This window comes from Phacochoerus africanus, chromosome 4 (genome assembly GCF_016906955.1).
Source record: "Phacochoerus africanus isolate WHEZ1 chromosome 4, ROS_Pafr_v1, whole genome shotgun sequence".
Taxonomy (NCBI): Eukaryota; Metazoa; Chordata; class Mammalia; order Artiodactyla; family Suidae; genus Phacochoerus; species Phacochoerus africanus.
The window spans coordinates 104,727,825-104,749,483 of NC_062547.1; the positions used below are offsets into that span (position 1 = coordinate 104,727,825).

Here is a 21,659-nt window from a genome sequence, read left to right on the forward strand (position 1 = left end):
GATAAGGAATGTAGGCTTTTGAATAATGATACCCTATTATACATGGTCACATACTTTAGTTCTCTAGATTTACTTTGCTTTGTTGCGCTTCAGAACTTTACATTAAGAGAAAAATATGAACTGGTACTGGGTTTGGTGTGGTCAAAATGGATGGTCATTTAATTCAAGCCATAAAATATTTGAGGGTTAAGGGAGTGGAATTGGGACAGTTAATAATGACACTGGCACAAATACTGTACACCAAGGATATTCCAGGAAACAGGAGCCTAATTATATGGAACTTTTCAATCTCAATTTCTATGAATTCCCCACCATTTGTCCTTTTTGATTTTTTTTCACTCCTCCTAATGAATTTCTAATGCAGCTGCCTGACTTTAATAAAGAAGCTTTAAAAACAGAGTTTTTAATTAACTCCGTGCTGTTTCAAGTATATTAAACTATCTGACCCATGTCTATGCCTATGCATTTGTTTATGTCCCTGTTTTTTTTTTTTCTAGAAAAATTTTCTATAAGTTAGTATTTTACTTTTCAAGAGGAGCATTTAAAAATTTGGAGGCCCCATGTGACGTCGAGATAATGGAGGCCAAAACTGCTTTGTAGTCAGCATTATCTGGAAAGCTGCCTCAGTTCCCCACTCCATGTTGAGCTGAGACAACCATTGTGGGTGGTTTTGAGAACATCTGTTCCTATAATTCCCAAGGAGAGAATGACATGAGTCACTGCTCCTCCAAAGATTTGCATTTTGCTGAAGATTGACTTCAATTTTACTTGAGGTCTTACAAATCCCAAAAGATATATTAGAAATTCACTGCCAGGAATTTGCAGTAAACAATTAATGTTTTGTAGCACAATAATGACAAGCGTTACCCTGTTATTTCAGGAAAGTAAAATCAATGGGGATTTTTCTAGGGCAGTGGCATATTATTTCATTTTCCCTTCCCTCTCAAAAGACTCAATATTACCTGGGAAATTCCTAGGGAATCTGAAACTCATAAAAGTTATTTTCTGCTATCAGTGAAGTTATAATTCCTCTAAGAAAAGTTAGCTATCTCTAAAAAGAAAAACTCTTCATATTTTCATGTCCTTGAGAAATTTTATCTTATTTCCTGGAAATAAAACTTGTAACTCTACATAAAGTTTGGTAATCTAATAATTTCCTCCATCCTTTGGGTGAAAAAGAAATACCTTCAATGAAAATATTGTCTTTACATTGAATAAAAGCAGTGATACCAATGGGCTAAGCAAGGCAGGTTGCTTAGATTCTAAGGACCTGATATGGTGGGAATGAAAGAACACATCTGTCTTTAAAATTTTCTCTTTTCCCTACCATAACTTTCTAGATAAATTATAGACATCATTTAACTTGTCTAGCATCAAACCCTTATCTGATATAGAACTGTAGCAAAATTAAAAACAATCTATTATAAAAGGTGTTCTATCTAGTTCTCTCCATATTTCTGTCCTAAGATAGGATTATCTTTTTCCTTTATTTATTGGTGCCCCTTCACATTTTCTCTGCTTTTAGGAATGATTACAAACAGAAGAGTGAAACTCATACCCACTTAATTTTTATAAAAATGTTTTTAATTTAGAAATAGTTTTATAGTTCTATAAATTTCCAAAGATAGGACCCAGTGTTCCTGTATACTCTGCCTCAATTTTCCCTAGTGTTAAACTCAATATCGCATATTCGATATACATAAGAAATACTGGCACATTACTATTAGCCAAGTTCCACACTTTGTTTAAATTTCAATAGTTTTCCTCTAATACCCTTTTTTTCTGTTCCATGATTCCACCAAGGATATCACATGGTGTTTTAGTCTTCCTGTCTCTTTAATCTCTGTGACAGTTTCTCAGACTTTGTTTTTGATGCCTTTGCTAGTGTTGAGCACACTGGTCACATATTTTGTAGAATGTTCCTCAGTTTTTGGTTTGTCTGATATTTTTTCTGACTATACTGCTGGGTTTTTGAAAGAAAGGCCAAAAAGTGAAATGCCATTTTCATCACATCACAGTAAGGATACAAACCATCAACAGATGTTAACCTTGAATACCAAGCTGATGTAGTATCTGTCAGATTTCTTCATTGTAAAGTTAATACTCTGCCTTTTCATACTACACTCTTTATTTTATTTTATCTTATTTTTATTTTGTCTTTAGGTCTGTACTTGCAGCATATGGAGTTTCCCAGGCTCGGGGTTGAATCACAGCTGTAGCTAGATGCCTCTCTACTCCACAGCCACAGCAATGCCAGATCCAAGCCACACTGGTGACCTACACCACAGCTCACAGCAATGCCAGATCCTTAACCCACTGAGCAAGACCAGGGATCAAACCTGCATCCTCATGGTTACTAGTCGGATTCTTTAACCACTGAGTCACGATGGGAACACCATACTCCACTCTTTAAAGCAAGTTACTAAGCATAGCCTACACTCAAAAGATGAAGGGTTGCCTAGACTCCTATGAATATTCAAAGTTCTGCATTGTAGGAGATTCGCATCTTTGCTTCCGTTTATTTATTCCTTCAATCATTTGTTTATATTTGTAAGGACTCATTGATGTTGATTTTATATTTTGGGTTACAATCCAATCAAATGTTATCTATATTGTTGTTCAGATTGTTTCATCTTTCACCATCATGAGCTCTTATGAGTTCCCTCTTATGTCCCTTTCAACCTCCTGCATTTTGTTTCGAGCTCTTCCTTGCTTTCTCAAACAATAAGATATTTCAGTCTCATCTTGTTTAATCCCTCCTGTAGCTCTAGAATCAGGCATTTCTTCAGTGAGAGCCGTTGTTTCTTTTATTAGAGAATGGTGTCAGGAACTAAGGTCGAGATCAGGGTAAGTGCAGCACTACTGGAATGTCACTGCTTCAAGACCCTCTCAGAAGACAAAGCCAAGAATACATGGATATATGCTAAGCTATACATACATATCTATCTATAATTATTTCTTTATTAATCTATTTGTATCTATATTAAGCTAAACATGAATTCCTACTGCTCTCTCTGATTTTAAGCCCATATCACATGGTTCATCCCAACCTTACTCCCTTACTTATCCATAAATTCCTAGTCCAACTGTGAGAAACTCCCATCACCATCATTTTTTTACTTACTTGTTCAATCCCAGCATGTGTGTATAATAGTTTCAGAATTATTAACATGTACCTACTTGAGAAAAAAAATCCTTATTACATTGAGTACAGTGTTTATTTCTTTTTGTATTTAGTCTTGCAGTTTCCACTCAAAACACACGTTTACAAAGTTACTTAGATTAGAGTCTTTCTCCTCACCTTCACTGTTGTTTATGCCATACACGTGTAATACAGTCTTCTGTCACAATCTGCGTCTCATCTCGGCATTCTTGAATCTTCTCATTGATTTCTTTTTTTCAGTTTCCTTTCATTAAGTTACACTATTTGGCACTGTAAAGTTCTAAGAGTTGGGATAAACACATAGTGGCATCTAGGCACAAGTTACCATACAAATTAGTACCACTAAAATAGAGAAAAAAAGAAAGGAAGAGAGGGAGGAAAAGAAAGAAAGAAATAGATGCAGAGAGAAAGAAATAAAGAGGAGGGAGGGAAGGACTGAGAAGGGAAAGAGAGCAGGCTATAAAAGAAATTAACCATTGAAATCCATGATCTTATTAGACATTTCCTTACAATTTCTTCCACTAGATCACTTTACCATCTTAAACATTTCAACTAGATAAACTACATTATGTTCTTTTCTTACATACAGTACACTTCAGGGCTATCATTTACAAAGAAAACCTTTCTCAAAATTGATCTAAAAAAGTATTAGATGGTAGCCAGAATAATGCATCTTTTTCCTTGTTAGATGCAGTGTTTCTCTTAGACTATATTTTCAACAAATGAAATTTTGCACAAACTGTCACTTCAGGGTCCAAAAGGATTTGTCTCTTTTAGAAAGCAATTTCTGACCTCAAGATTATGGTTTATATCACTCACATCCTTTTCTTACTAGACTATAGACGGCATCTGAGGCACGAGAGTAGGTAGTTTGTTTATACTGATCAAACAATCATTTCGAGTTATCAGTTTCTTATGTATACTCGACCGCAGCTGGACTAAGAATTTGAAGAGATCAGCCAGCACTCTTTTGTAAACTTCTAAATGGCAGAGTCAAGATAAAAAAAATATACTACATACTTATAGGAAAAATATCTTTGGATAAAAGAAAATTAGAACCACAAAATGATACCAACTGTGGTAGTACTTAGTTGTGTGATTTTTACTTTTTTTTTTTTTGTCTTTTTGCTATTTCTTGGGCCGCTCCCACGGCACATGGAGGTTCCCAGGCCAGGGGTCCAACCGGAGCTGCAGCCGCCGGCCCACGCCAGAGCCACAGCAACTCGGGATCCGAGCCGCGTCTGCAACCCACACCACAGCCCACGGCAACGCCGGATCGCCAACCCACCGAGCAAGCACAGGGACCGAACCTGCAACCTCATGGTTCCCAGCCGGATTCGTTAACCACTGCGCCACGACGGGAACTCCTGATTTTTACTTTTAATACTCAGTGAGCCTGAAAGTATTTTACCGGCTCATTACCAACAACAAAATCCAACAACGTATGGCTGCTTACATCAATATATCAGGCAATAACATATATAGATTAAACTCAATTTTACTCAATGAAGTGACTGTGAATCATAAATACTCTCTTTTTACTTGCACCACTCTCTCAGGTAATTCCATGTACTGAATGAGAAGGTGTTCAGTGAACCTGTGTCACTAAACATAGACAGATTCCTTCTCTAGAAACTATGCTCCTTGGCCAAGCATCAGAGTGACTCTTGCTATCTGATCCTTTCATTTCATTTTTGGCACTTTTTCCTTATACTAATGTTGACAGCACTTCCACGCTCTCCCAATCCTCCCAAACTTTTCATAAAAGGGAACATCATGATGACTTGGGAGTATTTTGCAGAATAACTGTTTTCTTTTTGCTAAAGGAAGAGCTGAAATTATATTAATTTAAACACAAAAGAACACTGGGGTGAGTGTTGGAAACCTGTTTCAAGAGCTCTAAACTGGCTAAGGGACTTGAGGTAGTCACACAATTTAAATGTCTAGTCTTTGGAGTTCTCATTATGGCACAGCGGAAATGAACCTAACTAGTACCCATGAGGATGCAGGTTCAATCCCTGTCCTGGCTCAGTGAGTTAGGGATTTGGCGTTGCCATGAGCTGTGGTGTAAGTGGCAGACGTGGCTCCTATCCTGCATTGCTGTGGCCATGGTGTAGGCTGGCAGCTGTAGCTCTGATTCAACCCCTAGCCTGGGAACTTCCATATGCTATGGGTGCAGCCCTAAAATAAATAAGAAAGAAAGAAAGTCTAGTCTATGAATTTTAAAAATATGGAATTTGGCGTTCCCGTCATGGCACAGCAGAAACGAATCTGACTAGGAATCATGAGGTTGCGAGTTTGATCCCTGGCCTAGCTCAGTGGATTAAGGATCCAGCATTGCCGTGAGTTGTGGTGTAGGTTGCAGACTCAGCTTGGATCTCTAGTGGCTGTGGCTATGGCCTAGGCCAGCACCTGTAGCTCTGATTAGACCCCTAACTTGGGAACCTCCATATGCTGCAGGTGCAGCCCTAAAAAGCAAAAAAAAAAAAGGAATTTGGACTAATTATTGAATTTTTTTTGGTAGCGCCAGGATTCTAAGATTCTGTTTTAATATGATCAAATTATAGGGATTATGTAAATAGAAGAGAATATTTTCTCAAAATGTCTGCTGAAATAATGCTTATGTACCAATTTAACCGAATGTGACACATACTATTTATATAAAGGCTCTGGTCTTGCCTCTTGTCCTGTTTCTTCCCATCTCCATTACGGCATAGCCTAAAGGATGCCCGTCACTCAACAATCAGTCAAGAAGCAGAGCCCATCTGGTGAAGTGAGGACTAAATTTGAAAACCCCACCTAGAGTCTTTTCCTTCTGCTTTGAATCCTTCTAACAACCTGTTTAGTATTTTTAATTCTAATTTTCTAGAAATAAATGATTTCTTTAGATGATTTTCATAAAAAGGCAGGTAGGTTTTCATTTATTCTTTTTGAAATGACATTGTCAATAAAGTTCATTATTCAGGAGTTCCCGTCGTGGCGCAGTGGTTAATGAATCCGACTAGGAACCATGAGGTTGCGGGTTCGGTCCCTGCCCTTGCTTAGTGGGTTAACGATCCGGCGTTGCCGTGAGCTGTGGGGTAGGTTGCAGACGCGGCTCGGATCCTGCGTTGCTGTGGCTCTGGCGTAGGCCGGTGGCTACAGCTCCGATTCAACCCCTAGCATGGGAACCTCCATATGCCGCAGGAGCGGCCCAAGAAATAGCAAAAAGACAAAAAAAAAAAAATTTCATCATTCAAAAATGGTATATTAACTAATCATTTTAAAACTTTATTTGGAAGTTTAAAATAGCAAGCTACTGTGTCAGGGTGATATTGCTTGCATTCAGGGAACAACAATTATCTATGACTCAGAAGCATGTCATAGGCTGGCTCTAAATAATAGAAAAAATAACAGTTCCCCAGTATCCTATATTGCTGAGAGCCAAAGGCTTAGTGGGGTTACCTTAAGTGAATCATCTTAATATGTCTTTTTCACTGTAGCATTAGTATAGCAGGAACCCTCTCTTCCCAAGTGAAAAGGTATACAGGTGACCCATATAATATTTTACAACCATTTCTGATCCTTTCCAAGAAGATTAAAAGGTATTTTTAAAGTTGAGGATCAAGTGACCATACCATCTGCAACTTGAAAGAGCAGGGAAAGTAGAATTTAGTACTAGCAGAGTAGAATATAGTGTAACCTCCATATCTTCCAGAAAAGAAGAAAATGCAGTGATAGTAGGGCAGTCAGCTTATGAATAAGGACCAGATGGCTGTTCATCAGCAAGTGAGTGGATAAGACCTAAGACAAAAACTTGTCGGAACTTCCTGGGAGAGACTGAAACTGCAATTAAGTCTTAGTTTGCTGTCCTGAGGGCAAATGGTTCCATTTTAGGCCTATTGTTTCTTTCTTTCTTTTTTTTTTAAATGTAAGAAAATGAATATCAGGAGTTCCTGCTGTGACTCAGTGGTGACAAATCCAACTAGTATCCATGAGGATGTAGGTTCGATACCTGGCCTCACTCAGTGGGTTGAGGATCTGGTGTAGCTGTGGCTGTGGCATAGGCTGGCAGCTACAGCTCCAAATCGACATCTAGCCTGGGAACTTCCTTCTATGCTACAGGTATGGCCTTAAAAAGACAAATTTTTTTTTTAAAGAATATGAATTTCTATTGTTTAAGCCCCCCAGTTTGTGGTACTTTGTTATGGCAAGCCTGGTAAATCAAATATCTGACTTCCCAAGAAGCACACTAAGTTAGGCTCCTGGACCCAATTCCTATGTATGCACTTGCGTGCAGCCGTGTGTGTGTGTGGGGGGGGGGGTGTGTGTAGTGCGTGTGGTGCACATTCAATTCTCCTCACCAACAAGCAATTCTCAGATACCTGGAAATGGCATTAGATACCAAGGTAAAGCCCTCAAGACCACTGTCCACTTCAAATGCCAGTCCCAAGCCTGTACAGGTTTACCTATACTTCTGACTGGCTATAAATCAGAGGTTCCCACAACTTCCTTGAGTTCAGTTAATTTGCTAGAACCACTTAGAGAACTCAGGAAAACCCATTTACTCACTAGATTACTATTATATTACAAAGGATATTAAAAGATCCACCCCCCAACAACCAAAAAAAAGAAAAAGCCACAGGAGGTGATGGCCTTCTCCATGTTGCCTATGATAAAATGAGGAGTTCTGCATGGACTTGAAAGGAAGGTTAGTTAGTTTTATTTTTAAAAAAGCTGCGGGATGGAAATCCTGTGAAATCAGACTGTTATGATCATTATACAACTACAGATGTGATAAATTAATTTGAGTAATAAAAAAGAAAAAAAAAGCCAAAATAGTGTTGAAAAAAATGTGAAACCTTTCTTCCATGGTCAAACTCTCAAACTGTGTTATCAAACACATGATTCTTTTAAACTATCCAAAATGAGCTGAGAATAAATCATTGAGGCAAAGGGAACAGGATCACTGAGTTTAATATAGCTATCAGGAAGTTGTTTTTTATTTAACTGAATTCTGAGCAACACAGACTGAATGAATATATATATATATATATATATATATAAAATGTTCAATCAAATGAAAATGTTATAGCTTCATAGAATATTCTTGTTGGCACTTATCTTTCCCAACCAGCATTTAATCAACTAGAATTATTATTATTATTTTTTGTCTTTTTTGCCATTTCTTGGGCCACTGCCGTGGCACATGGAGGTTCCCAGGCTAGGGGTCTAATAGGAGCTGTAGCCACCAGCCTACGTCAGAGCCACAGCAACACAACTAGAATTATTTTTAAAGAAATAATATATTGCAGTGAATAAATCGCTTACAAGCTTAAATCTCAGGGTTGGGTTGAATATGTTTTCTCCTGGTTATAGTTGAGGTCCCCATTACCTTTCTTATTTTATGCAGAGCCTACCTGTGTGGCCTGCTTAACACTGGTGTTCATTCATTCTTCCTCCAGTATTCTCTCTATCCACAGCTCTCACTCTTTTGAGTGAGAGACTTTTTTTTTGCTTTTTAGGCCCGCACCTGTGGCACATGGAAGTTCCCAGGCTAGGGGTCAAATTGGAGCTACAGCTGCCAGCTACAGCCAAAGCCACAGCAATACCGGATCCTTAACCCAATGAGGTAGGCCGGGGATTGAACCTGCATCCTCATGGATCCTAGTTGGGTTCTTTAACCACTGAGTCATGAAAGGAACTTCTGAGTGAGAGACTATTATTTTCCAACTTCTTCACCTGACTTCTTTGTCTAAAGCAAAGCACAAATCTTTTCCTTTTGTGAGGAACCTCTTTAAAGTTCCAAAGGCAAAAAAAAAAAGAAAAGTAGTAGATAAAGTAGGAGTTAAAACAATCTGTTAAAGTCTGAGCAGCACTGGTCCCTGGCGTCTATGTAAATTGGAATGGGGTGAGGTGGGTTAATTTGAGGTTGCTTTTACCATCTTCCTTACCGTTACATCCTTCCTTTCTACGTCATGTGTTAACCCAATCCAGATTGAAACGGGCACAGGCTCAAGGTACTGAGTGGAATTAAGTAACCCCAGTCTCTTCCTCCTAGTCTTCTATCTGCATTTTAGTCCAAGGAAACCTCTTCTGACCAGGGCTATGCTGCATGTCTGTCAGGCAAAATCTTTGGTACTCTTAGCTCCTGCCCTGTAACCTAAGTTCTGAGGAAGGCAATTCCCTGTCAACCGGCTAAAATTCCTGCCTTGAATCTTTGTTAAGAATTTACTTTTTAAAGAAGTTTTAGGTTTGCAACAAAATTGAGGGGAAATACAAAGATTTCCCACAACCCTCCTCCCCCACACATGCATAGCCTTGTCCACTGACAACATTCCTCCAAGGTGGTACATTTGTTGTAATTGATGAACTTACATTGATACATTATAATCACCTGGAATCTGTCGTTTATGTTATAGTTCATTTTTGGTGTTGTGTATACTATGGGTCTGGACACATGTATAATGACATGTCCATCACTATATCACACAGAGTATTTCCAAAGCCCTAAAAATCTTTTGCAGTCTGCCTTCCCTCCCCTCTATAACCTCTGGAAACCACTGATTTTTTTTTTTTTTTGTAGTCTCCATAGTTTTGCCTTTTCAGAAGGTCATATAATTGGAATCCTTCAACATGTAGTCTTTTCATATTGACTTCTTTCATTTAGTACTATGCATTTAAGTTTCTTTCATGTTTTTTCATAATTTGCTAGTTCATTTCTTTTAATATTTGAATAATATCCCTTTAGTATGAAGGTTTCACAGTTTATTTATCCATTCACCTACTGAAAGACATTTTGGGTGGTTTCAAGTTTTAACAATGATGAATAAAGTTGTAATAAACAGCTGGGTGCAGGTTTTGTGTGGACATAAGTTTTCAACTCCTTTGCACAAATAGCAAGGGGTGATTGCTGAAATGTATGACTGGAGTATGTTTAGTCTTATAAGAAACCACCAAACTGTTTTCCAAAGTGGCTGTATCATTTTGTATTCCCATCAGCAATGAAAGAGAGTTCCTGTTGCTCAGCATCTTTGCCAGCATTTAGTGTTGACAATGTTTAGATTTTGATCATTTGAATAGATGTGTAGTAGCATCTCATTATTTTAATATACATTTCCCTGATGACATTTAATATTGAGTATCTTTTCATATCCCTTTTGTATGTCTTCTTTAGTGATGTGTCTACAAAGACCTCTGGCCCATTTTTTTTTCATGTTGTTTTTTCATATTTCTTATAGTTGAGTTTAAAGAGCTTTTTGAATATTTTGGATACCAGTCCTTTATCAAATGTGTGATTTACAAGCATTTTCTCCCAGTCTGTAGTTTGTCTTCCCATTCTCTTGACATCATCTTTTGCAGAGCAGAAGTTTTTAATTTTAATAAAGTTTAATATAGTCCAACTTATCAATTTCTTTCATTGACCAATTCTTTGGTTTTATATGTAAAAAGTCATTAGCATGCCCAGAGGCATTTAGGTTTTCTCCTAAGTTAAATTCTATGAGTTTTTATGGTTTTGAATTTTACATTTTGGACTGTAATCCATTTCAAGTTAATTTTTCTGAAGGTGGTGAGATCTGTGTCTGGAATCATTTTTGTTGCCCATGGATGTTTAGTTGTTTCAGCACTGGCATGGTTTGTTGAAAAGTCTCTTTGCTCTATTGTATTGCTTAAGCTCCTGTGTCAAATATCAGCTGACTCTATGTATATGGGTCTATTTCTGTACTCTCTAGTCTGTTCCATTTATCTATTTGTCTATTCTTATTCTGGTACCACAATGCCTTGATTACTATAGTTTGTCTTAGTAAGTCAGTCTTGAAGTCACCTACTGTTAGTCCACCAACTTTGTACTTTTCCTCCAATATTGTATTGGCTATTCTGGATCTTTTGCATCTTTACATGAACTTTAGACTTGGTTTGTTAATATCTGGAAAATAACTGGCTGGGATTTTTATTGAAATTGTATTGAATCTATAGATCGAATTGGGAAGAACTGATCTTTTAACAGTACTGAGTCTTCCTATCTATTAATAAAAGACTCTCTGTTTAATTCTTCTCTGAGTTCATTCATCAGAGTTTTGTGGTTTTCCTCATATAGATCTTATATATATTTTGTTAGCTTTGTACCTAAGTACTTAATTTTGGGAGGTGCTAGTGTAAATGGTATTGTGTTTTTTATTTCAAATTCCTCTTATTCATTGCTGGTCCTGCCTTGAATGTGAAGTCACCTCTTTTGTCCTCTCCAGGTAACAATGGGCTCCTAAAAATTCTGACTTCCCCAATGTACTCTATCTCTGAATATCTATTCAGTTTACTCAATTCACTAGCCAGTTATTCAGGTAATGCATTTGCTCATTTAACATTTGTCTACTTAATAAATTAAGTGCTTATTGAAAGTTGTCTATGTGCCAAGCATTCTACTAGGCTTGGAGCACACTGTAATGAGCAAAAAGATGTAGTACCTGTATTAATGGAGCCTAATAGGAAATATATATAAAATTATATTACAAATCAAGTACAATGAAATATAAGAAAAAGGTACAATGAGGAAGAATAACAGGGATCCTCTTGAAATTGGTTGTTCAAGGGAGGCTTACCTGAAAAAGTCAGATTTTAACTGGAATGTTAAATAAGAAAAACCCATTCTAGAAATGACTATAAAGTGTGTCGGGGGCAGAGTGAACATCTGAAACAATACTAAAGCACATCATGGAGACTTCATACAATTGCTCAGGTTACACAGTGGCACAAGTTCCTGGGGACACTTGATTAGTTCTTGCTGTCTTATACTAGGTCTTCTTAACCTTACTCTAAGTCAGGGTTTGGCACTATCTCATACATGGACGAATACCTGATGCCCTCATCCACGATGTCAGGGCTTTGAAAATACCAGTGGCATGCTTTTGTTTCTATTTCAAAGTTTTTACCTCCAGCATACCATCTGCTGAATTTCATTTCTGAACAGAAAGGCTCCCCTAGCCTCAGCTTATTTTCAGAGCAGAAGTTTTCAAATGCTTCTTGGTCACATTGACTGTCTGTCCCCTCCCCCTTCCCTTCCAAAGGATTAAGGTCATGAGGCTGTCTACAGTTTCAACCAAATATTGGAATATTTACTTTATTTTTTAATGGTTTTTACTTTTTTTAAAGGTTTTTACTTTATTTTTTAAAGTCAGTTTACAATGTTCTGTCAATTTCTGCTGTATAGCAAAGTGACCCAGACATTTCATACATACATACCTACATATATATATATTCTTTTTCTCACATTATCCTCCATCATGTTCCATCAAAGTGACTAGAAATAGTTCCCTGTGCTATACAGCAGAATCTAATTGCTTATCTACTCCAAATGTAATAGTTTGCATCTACAAATTTTTGTTGAGAGAGCAATTTATATTTTAACTCAAAAATCATAGTTTCCATTCCTTTTGGAGAAGGTTGTTCTTACTGCTGTATACTTATAGTGGGAGATTTAAAGCACAGCAACTATATTTCATGGACAGTAGTCTAAGGACTCAGTTTTAAATATATGCAAATACAGTCATCTTCCTCTGGCATATGAAAGTTAAGTCATTGTAAAAGTTTTGGGTATTACAAAATAGAATTTGAGTGTGACAGGTAAGCTTAGGGGAAAAAAGGTAGAATGGATGATTAATCCAATTAGATTTGTTGATTCAATTTGGAGGTAGATAATAAAATGTTTAAGCAATGAATATGCACAATGAGATTTTTCTAAGTATTGCTTGTTTGGGAAAATTTCAAAGAATATGTCAAATATAAAGTGGAGACAATTTTAAATCAGAATATGGTTAATGAAGGTGTTCTTATAAATTTCTAGAAGTGAGTTTCCTAACAACTATTGGCAGCTTACTTAAAAATCCTGTGTATGATAACTGCATGATTTCATCCTGTTTGTTGCCCTGGAAGGCCCAGTTCTGAAACTGAAAACCTTGTCCCAGAGTTGAGCAAATTCTTGACTATCTCTAGTGCTGGTGCTAAACTCGATTTACAGGAGAGGTGATTCCTATCTCTGTGCATCTTCATCTGGGTTCTATCACCATCTTGGGCTGCTTTCTCTTCTGGTTTTCATTTGTTTCTTATTTTTTTGGTTTTTGAGGGGTTTTCCTCCCACACTACACACCATGTTTTTAAATTCTCATTAATCCCAAAGGTTGAGATAGAAAATGGAAATATGTAATTCTTGACAACTGTCTAGGAGCTCTGATTTTATCCAAACAAGATTTTCATATGGAAACAGGGAAGAAGTAAACAAGATACAAATGGTATCCCTTCCCCTCACCCAAAGCAATAAGACTTTCTCTGGCTTCCCTCATACTGCTTGAGCTAACAAGCTACGTGCTGAAGAGGTTTAGACCTCTAGGATTTCACAGGGAAAGGCAAAGGGGAATGGTACTCCTGAAGCTAATACAGCACATATGGCGGCCTCATGGCATTAGTCACTAGAAGTCTGAAGCTTACATAATAACTTACACGTTAAAAGCAATTTCTTCATTGAATGAATTTTGTAAAAAGATGAATAAGATTGATTAATGAAGATTCTGATATATAATCTTTCAAATCAATGAATTGCATGAATGGGGCTGATTACCCAAATAATCATTTGGCTAGAGAAACAGGGTTCTACCCATTGTCAGATGATGAAGAGTTTTTAATACTGACCTGCCCCAGAACAAAGTCCTGGCAGTACCAGAGATTGGATTTGACTTTATAGCTGCTGTTAAAAGAGTAATCACATTTAACCTTTTTGAATTCTGAAATCTGGTAGCAGTTTTATGAACCAGACTTGTTCATCTGCAATGCAATCGTCTCTAACTCCAGCACTTCTGGGCTTTCTAATTTCCCTCCACACCAACTTTATTTACCAATTATATCACCATCATACAAGTACCAAGTCACAGCTTCTCACATTTAACAGCCTAACACATAATCTAGGATGTTGGAAATGATTGTAACAACTCCAGAGGCAAGGATTTAGAATGTATACTATTTTGGATACCATGTAACAAGTTCACAAAATTTGAGAGTGTCCATTCTGTGGCTGATTCAGAAAAAAAAAAAAAAAAGCCTCTAAGCAATGATGTCTTAATTCTAGACCTGTAATAGTTGATATTAATACAATTTAAATAAGTTCTAATGTTACACATTTCAAGGGCTTGTCATATTTTACTTTTTTTAAGGGAAAGTCTAAATATTTGTGAAATATCCAGGATAGCATTCCAATCTAGGTTGCTTTACAGCCAGATTCCTGCATATGAATCCTGGCTCTATCATTTATTGGCTGAATAAGCTTAGTTAATTATCACATGTCTGTATTCTTTGGATTCCTCATCTATAAAATGGGAAGAGTAAGAAACTTAGAATAATGGACTTATACCATGCACTCAACAAATGTTAGATGTTATCAACATCAAAGTTTGGAAACAGACAATACTATATTTTGGGTCTTGAAATGGCAAAATAGTGTAAGAAACTGGTTAATCAATGTCTCTAACTGTGTGATGCTATCAGTAAGAATAAATTAAAGACAATTGGGAACTTTAGAGTTAAGAAAATGATTCACGTAAATTTCTCATCTATAGCAAAAACTAAAATATACAGCATGGGATATAACACATGGCTGGCATGTTATTATTGAGAAAGGCATCATTTTATAAATATCTTAATTTCCCTGCAAGTAAGATATTTTATCTTCCATATTATCTTCTCTTTCAAAGGAGAGCTGCTGAGTATCCTGTCCAATGAATCTTAGATTTTAACCAGGAGCTGGTCCACTGTCACATCTAGCCTTGTCTGTCCTATCTTCTCTCCTTCCTGAATTGAGCTTTCACAGCAAAGCATAAGCCCTGCTTTAGCAACACATCTTTACCATTTTGGACTCAGGAACTTTTTATACTCTTAAAAATTATTGGTGACTACAAAGAACTTTTGTTGATATGGAATATATCTATCAATATTTACTATAATCTAAATTAAAATTGATAAATTGAAAATATGTATTTATTCATTTATTTTAAAATAACTATAATAAATTCATTGTGTTGTTATAAGTGGCACATTTATGAAAAATGACCATATTTCAAAACCTAAAAAGTGTAGTGAGAAAAGAGTTTTTTATATTTTTCTAATCCCTTAAATGTCTAGCTAATAGACATTTAGTTGGATTTTCATATATGCTTAGCATTTACTCTGTTGCAATATCACTAGTTACAAAGCCTCTGGAAAACTCCACAGAACACTTGAAAAAAGGCAAATAATATCTTAGTATTAATATAAAAATCATTTTGAACTCTCAGATCCTCTCTAAGATCTCCTGAACTCCACTTTAAAAACCACCATCTAGAGTTCCCATCATGGCTCAGTGGTTAACGAACCCAACTAGTATCCATGAGGATGTGGGTTCTATCCCTGGCCTTGCTCAGTGGGTTATGGATCTGGCATTGCCATGAACTGTAGTGTAGGTCACAGACAAGGCTTGGATCCCTCATTTCTGTGGCTGTGGCGTAGACAGACAGCTACAGCTCTGATTCGACTGCTAGCCTGGGAACTTCCATATGCTGTGGGTGCAGCCCTAAAAAGACAAAAGATAAAAACAAAACAAAACAAAAAACCACTGTCCTTGAGAACTCATTTGTTTTCTACGAAGTATTTACTATGCGTTGTGTACACTGGGCTATACAAGAAAAATGAAATATACAAGACCTCTTTATATTCTTGCTAAGGAGATTCGATGTATACATATTCAAACTAAGTAACAGTTTAAGACTATTCCTTTTCTTCCTTCCTGTCCTGTAATATGCTAATAAGTTTATATAAGTTTTCTCCTGAAGTTAGACTGTATGCCATAAAATTAGGGATAAACCCACAATAATTCAAAGGAGAAAAATATCGTTGAGGCTAGGAAAGACGTCAAGAATAAAGAACCCAGAATTGGACCCAGAATAATCAGTAAGAAATAAATGGAATTAAATATTGGGAAAGAGATTTCAAATGGTGTACTCAGGGTATTTTTAAGAAAAAGTTGGAGGGGTAAATGTAGATAAAGGTGAAATGACAGATAAGATTAGACTGAGGCTTAATTATGGAAAGATTTGAATTTTGCAATGAGGATATGGGGATTTCCTTATGTGAGTAACAAATCACAAATGCTTCTCAGCAATGGAGTAACATGAAAAAAAATGTATGGTCTAGATGGAAAAGAAAGAGAATTAGAAATTAAAAGAACAAGTTGGGAGAGAATGGCATAACGTAGGTACTGCATAACCACTGAAGAACATTTTAAGAAATTTAAAATTAAATGGAATAGAGCTAGATGAGATATCTTACCTATTAATTCACTCCACTCTACCAGTATCCCTGACAAAGCACTCTCTATAGAAGATTGAGAGACACTGGAGAGCAGGTATCACAAACATACACATAAATTCTGAACGGCAACAGTTTGCAATAGTTTGCAAAATCCACATACTGCCTCATAATTTAGTCTTCTGGGTTTAACCATCCAAAAACCCCATGACAAACTGTGGCCTTAATCCTTGCCATGAAACTTCTCCCTCTGAGAGGGACAGGCTAGTCTTTGGGGGGCTTGCAGTATAATTGGCTGCAATTACCACCATCTGCTAGTTTCTAGAACATGCTGTCAATAAGGAAAATCTATCTGTCCATTATGATTTCCATGGCAGCCAATATGTTTTTAATCCAAGGAAAAAAGTGGAGGATGGAAAGGTTTTTTTATTCATTTTTTATTGTTTTATTGAAGTTTAGTTGACTTACAATGTTGTGACAATTTCTGCTGTACAATAAAGTGACTCAGCCATGCAGGTACACACATCCACTCTTTTTCAGATTCCTTTCCAATACAGATTATCACAGACTATTGGGTAGAGTTCCCTCTGCTATACAGCAGGTCCCCAAAAGTTAATGCTAGCAGTCATCACTTTATTCTATGTTCTGTGATTTCTTCAATCATGAACTTATTATTGTTATTAGCTATCATTTATTGAGGTCACCTATTTCCCTAAGCAAAGGGAACCAGAACCACCATCTCTTTTAAAATGCTATTAAAGGAAGTACTTCAGAGCTCAGCAGGTTAGGGATAGAACACCTGTGCAACTGCAGTGATGATTTGATCCTGGCCCTATAACTTTGCCACAGGAGTAGCCAAAAAAAAAAGTGCTCTTACAGACATACTACCTATTGAGATTTCTTATATCCCATCAGCTGTAACTCACCACACGCCTCTCCTAACTGCAAGAGAATATAGTATGAATGGATCTTCTAGTCTTTCAGGCTTTCAAGTAGAGGAAATCAGGGAAGAGGTGGCTGTGAAGAAATTTGGTACCAATAATCACACAGGCTGTGTTTTAGGACCCAAGACAGGGCAGCTTTTTGATTTCTTTGGGCTCATGGTCCTATTGCTTTTGTGACTCTCTTCTTCTATCAAAGTAAATAAATACATAAATTAATATATAAATAAAACAAAATTATATTTGTGGAGTACATTGGTATAAATATAAGTTTATTAATATTATATGTGAAAATAATTTCTTCAACCTAAAGTTACTTTCTTTCTTGATTTTAAAAGAAATGAAAATTTTTTGTGAACTCCCGAAAGCACCATCTGTCATAAATCCACCATATTTAATGTCACTTGTGCAATTATGTAACCTACTCATCAATTTCTTTCTCCTTCTCCTTTCCTATAAACTCTGCTGCTTACCTTGACCTCAAATTCCTACTTTCCCCTAGCAGGAGGTAAATTATTCCCAGTGTGTACTTGACTTCCAGCTTTGTCAGGGAATAATGCAAAACTGTCTAAAAGGAACTCTAGCTCAAAAATCAGGGTTTTTTGCTCCTTGTCTTATTCACTTCAATACTAGTTCCATTTCTGTTAATTAGGATTCTTTCTTATTCCTTGGGGGTGAAAAACCTCTGATCCTAGGCCCAGTTTCACACTGATTATGGGATGATTCTTTTTTCTGAAAAACCATATCTCAAATCCTTCCAGAACAGAATCTGCTTTGCTTGTTCATTCCTTCTGTAGCAACAAACTGGACCCTCCTGCCCCTGGGCTCATCTCTGCTGGTGAGCTTCCATTACTCCCATATCTGCCTGACCAGGTCTCCAGATATTGCCTATTTATTCTCTCTGAATCTCAGTAAAAGTGGAATAACACAGCCCACCTCACAGTGTTACTGTGAAGATTAGAAATAACATATGTAAATCACTTTTCTAAGATGAAAGACTTGGGCTAGCTCTTTCCTATGAAAGCTTTGGCTATGATGAGAAAATAGTAAAGACAAAAAAAGACTCAGAGAAATATGGAAAATATTTTAAATTTTTAACTGGGGTTTCTAGATAAAGCCCAAGAAATATTTCTTTGACTGCTAGAACAAACTTCCATAAATGCCAAAACTTCTGCAAACTTCTCAGCCTCTCACTTTCTGCTCATATTTAGATGAACCATGAATAAATGTTGCATGTTAATTTTAAATTTGAGATATGTATTTCAATTTTTTATGAAATTTTTAAATTGTTGCTGTTTTTAGTTTTTGTATATTTTGTCTTCTATTTATTTAAAATTACCAAAACAGGTATAAATGTTTTATAAATAGACATTTGCTAATGTTATATCTGAGTCTCCTGACATCTTCAAAAATCAATATGTTTGATGGAACTGTTTTGGGGTGAATTAAATTTACATTTATGATAAGTTTGGGCCATAAGTCTGAATACACAATACATGATCAGGTGGTATAAATAACTATAAGATTATTACATATCCTGATTTTTTAAGCATTGATAATGATGAAAGTCCTCAATTCTCTCTTAAAGCTGGAAACAAAATTATTGGAATCATTATTCAAGATATCAGTTAGTTTTTCCTCAATTGTCATATCAATGCTTTGTCAGATTCAAAAATACAGAGGTTGAGTTGATGTCTTAGTGTTTTACTTGGTTTTATTCCCTTGAGGTTTCTTTCTGCCTGATGACATGTGAGAGAATAGAGGCATGTGTAGAACATTTTCTTTTTCATAGGCACTAACATTATTCATTTTCTTTCAGTCTTTTAAAGTACATTTCTGTAAAATATGTATATGACTGGGGCTGATCTATTATTCATTTTTGAACTGACAGTCCTCTGAGCAACACTATGTTTCCTACTCTCCTTGATGAGAAGAATCTCTGGAACAGTTTGGTGAATTCCTGTTATCTTTGCAGGTGGAGGGCATGGCCTATAGGCACATGTAGCCTTTGGTTTGACTCAAGCCATGAGCCCTAAATTTAATCAAAAGCTAAAAAGTAAACCCAATGTACTCTATAAAAAGTAATAACCCATTCTTGAAAGATTCCATAGATTTTTTGTGTGTGTGTCTTTTTAGGGCCACACCCATGGCATATGGAGGTTCCCAGGCTAGGAGTCAAATTGGAACTGTAGCTGCCGGCCTATGTCACAGCCACAGCCACTGCAAGGCAGGATCTGAAAGACAAAATAAAAGATAATCAATGCTAATCCTCCTTTATATATTGTCAGGAGTGTGCCCACCAAAGAAAACAAAAAGAATGATAAATTAATATTGATGATAATGAGATTCACTTTATAATACTTTGTCCCCTTTTATAGCAAGAATAAGACATTATGTGCCCATCTTTATACTAGGGATAGTAATAGCCCTGTTACATTTGTATGAAAATTAGCCATGTTGACATAAGATGAAATGCTTAGAGTGTTATAAAGTATGTTATAAAAATTACATATTATTAATATATCATGATGTCAGATGACATCTGGAACATTAGTGGGGAGAAGAATATTCACATGTTGATTTTGAATCTGTGAGAAACATGAAAACTGAGACTCAGGGAAAGAAATGTACATTCCATGAAGAGATAGAACATTGTCTCTGTTATTTATCAATGTGCCTAGGGACATGTCCAATAAGTAGTAGATGCAACACACATTTGCTGAAATAAATGCATGCAAATCCCTATAAGAGGTATACACATTGTGGCTTCTTTGCATTCTTGTTCTATGTTTCCCCTGATTCAATGTTGAATGTAAATATTAGATCTCAGAAAGTTAAGATGAGCTTCAATAGCATAATTTTGGGAGTTCATGTCATGGCTCAGTGGAAATAAATCTGACCAGTAACCATGAGTTTGCGGGTTCGATCCCTGACCTCCCTCAGTGGGTTAAGGATCCAGCGTTGCCGTGAGCTGTGCGTAGGTCACAGACACAGCTAGGATCTGGCATTGCTGTGGCTGTGGCATAGGCCGGCAGCTGCAACTCTGATTAGACCCCTAGCCTGGGAACCTCCATGTGCCACAGGAGTGGCCCTCAAAAGACAAAAGCAAAAAAAAATAAAGAATGTAATTTCATAAACCTCTCATAATATTAGCTAAACAAATATTCACATTTAAAATGCATAAATTAGGAGTTCCCGTCGTGGCGCAGTGGTTAACGAATCCGACTAGGAACCATGAGGTTGCGGGTTCGGTCCCTGCCCTTGCTTAGTGGGTTAACGATCCGGTGTTGCCGTGAGCTGTGGTGTAGGTTGCAGACGTGGCTCGGATCCCACGTTGCTGTGGCTCTGGCGTAGGCCGGTGGCTACAGCTCCGATTCAACCCCTAGCCTGGGAACCTCCATATGCCGCGGGAGCGGCCCAAGAAATAGCAACAACAACAACAAAAAAGAAAAGACAAAAAAAAAGCATAAATTACATTTAGTAAATTTTGAAAATATTTAAAAAAAGAATCAAGAAAATATGTCCAATAAATATTTAATCCATGTAAAATTAATTAAAAAAGAAAACTGCCGTATAAACCAAATTCATGCCAAATAGAGAACAGATTTGTGGTGGGAAGTGTAATATGATGTACCAAATAGATTTTGTACATTGCATCATTTTTTTTTTGCAAAATAATTCAAATTAAACTGTTGTTTGCAATTCTATTCCCACAACATGTGAATGGCTTTGAGTCCTCTATCCAGGAATTGAATTCGGTTTATCTACACTAAATAATGACATCTTCATGTAACTTCAACCCTAATTCCTCATTCTCAATGCATAAAATATTATTAATTATTCCTTATCCCCTGACATTCTTTGGCCGTGGAGAGAATTCAGCTACACATGAGGACATGGCTATAACATGACCAACAGACATCCATGTTCATGGGTCATTTTATTCTTCTTTGTACCTCTTGTGCTTGGCACAGTGTTTGGAACATACATGTGTTCAATACAGGAATGAAGAATAAATTAGGCAAAAATAAACTAACTCCTATCCAATGATTGTTAATATTTGCTGACCCTGGAGTTCCTTAGTGGCATAGGGGGTTAAGGTCCCAGCATTGTCACTACTGTGGCACTGGTTGAAGCTATGCGTGCAGGTTCAGTCCCTGGCCTGGAAACTTGCACATGCTGCAGCCACCCTACAAATGGCTCAGCAGTTTGAACTGCAGACAAGAAATGTAAAATGTGTTACAAATATGTTA

The 21,659-nt window shown here is 36.7% G+C and overlaps 1 long non-coding RNA gene across 1 annotated transcript in view; it reads left to right on the top strand.

Moving 5' to 3' along the window:
• Positions 1-21,659, top strand: part of LOC125126196 (uncharacterized) — a 411,782-nt gene that overhangs the window by 274,832 nt on the left and 115,291 nt on the right. The window lies entirely within an intron of this gene.